Genomic DNA, 5,014 nt, shown 5'->3' on the forward strand with positions numbered 1-5,014 from the left:
GGACTGGAGAAAGACAATAGTGATGGAGAAATGGTCTATTAGAGGTGTATTTTGCTCGGCCATGTCCCTTTTTATTCTGTGGCCCTCCTGCAACCTGCAAGATATTCAAAAGAAGTTAATTTTTTTTCTGTTCTTGTTTTTTCTTTTTTCTCTCTTTTCTATTTTTTTTTTGAGACAGTTGGGGCACCTCCAAGAAGTTTTCACCCTCACTGCCTGCCATGGGTGCCTCCAAGGGGAGGTTTTCACCCAGGGATCTTTTATTTTCCTCATTTTATTTTTTATTTTTTATTTTTTATTTATTAGGGTATGGGTGGAGTGGAGTCAAAAACTTGCTCCACTACTAACACTGTTTTAGTCAGATTCTCAATGAATTTTTGCTTGGAGAGGGGCTTCCTATAGATTTTCAACCTATGCCCATTGACAAGCATGGGGATGGTTTCTTCATCGATGGTCCTGATCAGAACTGAACCATTGTCGTTGCACCTTTATACTGTGTACGGTCCCAGCCATCTTGTCCTCAGTTTTCCCTTGAAATATTTATACCTTGAATCATACAGTAGCGCCCAATATCCTTCCTGGAATTGTTTCTCTTTGAGGTGTCTATCATGCCATATTTTCCTTTGAAGCTAGACCACCTATGAGTGGAGAAGGGCCTGCAATCTCTGTTCATCCAATCCATTTAGTTGAAGTAACCTTTCCTTTTGTGCATGGCTGAGATTTAGGTCTAGCTAAGCTGTCATCCTTAGTGTGCTATATTCAAACTCTATTGACCGCAAAGCCTTCTTCCCATAAACCAGCTCATAGGGTGTGAACCCTATGGTGGTCTTCCAGGTGGTGTTATAGGCCCAGGTGTCCTCAACCAATCGATATGCCCAATCTTTTATGCTACTGCTCACTACCTTGGTCAAAATCCCTTCCAAAGCTCTGTTAGTGACTTCCACCTGTCCATTTGCTTGTGATGATAAGGGGTAGAATTTCTGTGCTTAATTTTGTGATATGTGAGTAGGTCTTCAATCAGATTGGGGGTAAATTGACTCCCTTGATCTGTGACTAATTCTCTAGGATATCCAAACTTGTAGAACATATTCTCTCTCAAAAACTCAGCTACCTTTTCTTCTATTGCTACTTGATCGCCTTTGTTTCTACCCATTTTGTCAGATAATCAGTGCACACGATAATGTAAGATTTCTTCTTTGAAGGAGGGTTGAAAGGACCCGCAAATTCCATGCCCCACTTCTCAAGTGGCTTGAAAGTCACTTGAGGTTGCAAGGGAATCTCATCCCTCGGAGTAGGTTTCCCCATCCTTTGACATCGGTCACATTGGCTGATATATCTCCTTACATCTTCATGAAGAGTGGGCCTATAGTAACCTGCTTACAGGATTTTGAAGGCAGTCCTCTTTGCTGCAAAATGGTCCCCACAAGGTCCAGCATGACAGGTTAGGAGAATGTCAAAAAATTCCTCCTCCCTGACACATCGCCTCCGTTATCCCAAAATCAGACCCTAGAAGGCTGTTGACCAGGAAGACTTCAAGTAACTATTTCAAACCTGCTTTAGGCTGAGGCTTAGCCTCCCCAACTAGAGAGGGCTCTCTCAAAGGATTAATGATCTTTGATTATGATAAAGATGGCTAACTCTTGTGAAATAAATAAAAATGAAAATGGTGGAAACACAACTAACAAGTATCCATTGGGCCTATGGAGTCATATATGATTCAGTATTAACAGTAGGGTTGGCTTTGCATAGAAGTCAAGGCATTCAAATTTCAACATATGTAGAGCACACCAAACACGTAGAAGGCAGTTTACGAGTATATGAAGGAAATTAGAGCATTGTTTAGTGATTTATAAGTAATCACATACTCATAACACTGTGGATAACATGAAAAGACAACAAAAGAAACTCATTACATTGAACTCTTTATGATTCTTGAGAAGCATAAGCCAGAACTGTATTACCAAAAAAACAGAGTCTTTACATAAGCCAAATATCAGAGCTTTTTTTTATAAATTTCCCAACCCTTATTACATTGCTCTTTCTCCTATATATATATATATATATATATATATAGCTCTTCTACCTAACTGAGATTCCTCCTCAAGCATGAGGGGAACTCGAATTCTCCTTATCATGACACCTATTGACATATTAAACTAACTATTAAAAGCAACTTACTACTAATTGACAGCTCTAGAAACCTAAAACAATTAGGATTCTAATTCTACATCATGCTGAACATAACATTTATTACAATCAAGATTCATTCTCTGACAAGTGGTTTCCTTTAGCTTTAGCCTTGATGGATGTTTAAAGCTCTTTGCTGGCCCTTACTGTCTTATCTCTTCACTGTTGCTGAGAAATAGGAAACTGCCCCTGTTTTTATGCTTTTGGTTTCCTCAAAGATATTCAGAAATAATTAACCATGTTGATCTTCTTGAATTAGTCAACAATCTATTGGAGTGCCACGTCCTTCATGTGCTATAAGCCTTTCCCATGTACATGTGTGATGACAAAACCTTTCAAAAAGATTTTCCACTTTGTCAATCATAATTGATCAACTGTAACATGCAGCTACAACAGTTTCGTAGCGCGCTACAAAACTGCTGTGTAATTTCAAAAACACAGTCTTCCTTTCATAGCTAAATGATCGCCACTGTTCATGGTTTAATCCCCTTAATCCCCTGATCACCTTGACAAGATTTGCTTACAACTTTTCAAGAAATGGATATTGCTCCTAAGGAAGAGATGCAATGACACCAATAACACCATTGACTGTTCCAAATATAACTGTAGGAATCTGGTTAGATTCTGAATCTGGCAGTCATATAACAAGAGATCCATGCCTAATAAGATATAACAAACTCTCCTAAGTGGTATTCACCTACAAATTCCAATTTTCCTCTCTCTTCATCAGTTGCAGCATCGCTACTTTTCCTCACTATAAAAAGGTTGAAATTGTTCTCTTCTCCAAGGTATAAAATTGAATCAAATTTACATTTTGAAAGTGCATAGGAGCACTGAGAGACCAGCGAACAAAACATTACCACTGTCCATAACACAGTCTTGTAATATGTCTAATATATTCTATTGTATCTTTAATGGTCCCTTGTCCTCATCTACTTCTCTTATCTGATAAGAGATATGCATGATCTGGAAATGAAAGCAATCAGCATCAAGAACTTGTTGGCTAAGTACCACTAGGGGCATACTTAGCTATCTGAAATATTTTTGAAGAACGTGAGAATCGAGATAACTTCAGCATTGAAATGAGTGTTGTATTTTGAATCTGCTCCAAGAAGGGCCCGAGTGTCAAGTTCCGCAATCTATAAATCCCTTGAACCCATTCTATAACCACTTTAAATTCCCCTAAGCTTGAAGTTTCCAAAAAAAAAAACATCTGTAGCCAGTGTCAAAAGGTTGAGGAGCTGATGCATTTTTGCCCAGTTGTTTGTCCCTCGGCCTAAAGATAATTTGAGGGAACAACTTTATCCCCAAGGTGTACAAAATACTGCCTGTTGGACTTGAGTTCCATCGGTTTGTGCAATCAAAGAATCCCCGGGTATACCTGATCTGCACTACCGTCCTGTCACTTGGTTTATCATACCCATCATCTTCCTTGTGTAAAGATGAAAAATTTTCTTCCTGATATTGCCTGCTCTACAATTCAAATCACTCTATTTTGCATTTAGAACTTCAAAATGCGCATTATCAGCACCTCGGGAATGAATAGCCATTGCAGATGAAATTGCCATTATTGCATCACTCAGAAAATCACTGCTTGTTAGGTCATCAGGATCTACTCCTTCCCACTCAACTTGCTCAATTATAGTTATTGCAGGTTTGATTCTTCTATCATATTCTACAGTTTCCAGAAGCTTCAAATCATCATTGACAAAACTGTCTTCTTTGTGAAGGACCACCCTTCCATTTGTAATGACAGCATTATCGCCTGAGCCAAGTCCAAACTCTGATGATAAAAAACTAGAAAGCCTTTGCAAATAATCCTTGAAAGGGTCCCATGAGATTCCTGACAATGCAGACCTCAAGCGATCTAACTTCAAATCATTTGCTTCAGCCAAATTAGCAAATTCTTCAATAAAATCTTTGACATTGGTATTACTTGTTTGAGAACTATATAAATGCTGTGCCTCATACCAAATCATTAACTGGTTTAGAAATTCTAAAGCCTTGGCACGGTACCCTTTTGACTCCATCCAACAGAGCGCGAAGTCCATGACGAATAACAACGAGAAGATGGGTAATTGGCTTCATGTCATCTTCAGTTTCTGGAGAATGTGAATATTGAAGTTTCACCACCACTGAATCCTTCTTCAACACTGATGTAGCAAGGGACACAAACTTCTGATGGTGCTTTCCCTCTTTGCATTGCTGACAAGAAATGATGAAGAATTCTAATACGACTGTTAAGCATTTTTATGGCACTGTGAATTCTAGTTAGATGTGCAGCCAATTGAGTAGCAGCTGAGCCATCTTGCTACATAAGTTTCTAGAATTCCCCATGGTCATATTGGTAATTATTCTTTCCTCCGAATGATGATTCAAGCGTACCCATATCAAAAACTTCTTCCAGAAAACTGGTACTTTCCCTACTCTTCGGGTAAATTTTTTTTACCTTTTGGAATGTCCTTGGATCAAGAAAGTACTTGACAATCTTCCGAAAGGTTTCAATAATTCTTGGAGGGTTATACAGAAAGGCAACAGCCAAATGCTCTAGATAGTGCTTTTGTAAAACATTTGCAGTTTCGCGAGCTGTCGTAATGGGCGTAGAATTGGACAATGACCACCTATTGAAGTCGATTAGCCGAATCATCTGTTCCTGGCCAGGTGGAAAATTCATAATGGCATTCTCAATAAGATAAACCAGGTGGCACAGTTGATTTTCTTGAGACGTTGTATTCTGTTTTCCAGGCTTCATCAAAAGAACAGTTCTCCCAGACATATCGAGATAATTAGCTCTATATAATTTCCCAGTTTCACATTCTACAGCAACTTC

The 5,014-nt window shown here is 38.8% G+C and overlaps 1 pseudogene; it reads right to left on the reverse strand.

Moving 5' to 3' along the window:
- Positions 1-4,495: 4,495 nt before the first annotated feature.
- On the reverse strand, positions 4,496-5,014 carry LOC149224360 (phosphatidylinositol transfer protein PDR16-like; annotated as a pseudogene).

The sequence above is a fragment of the Pinus tabuliformis genome, chromosome Q (assembly GCF_031772625.1).
Source record: "Pinus tabuliformis cultivar Carrire ecotype Pingquan chromosome Q, CPIR1, whole genome shotgun sequence".
Lineage (NCBI taxonomy): Eukaryota > Viridiplantae > Streptophyta > Pinopsida > Pinales > Pinaceae > Pinus > Pinus tabuliformis.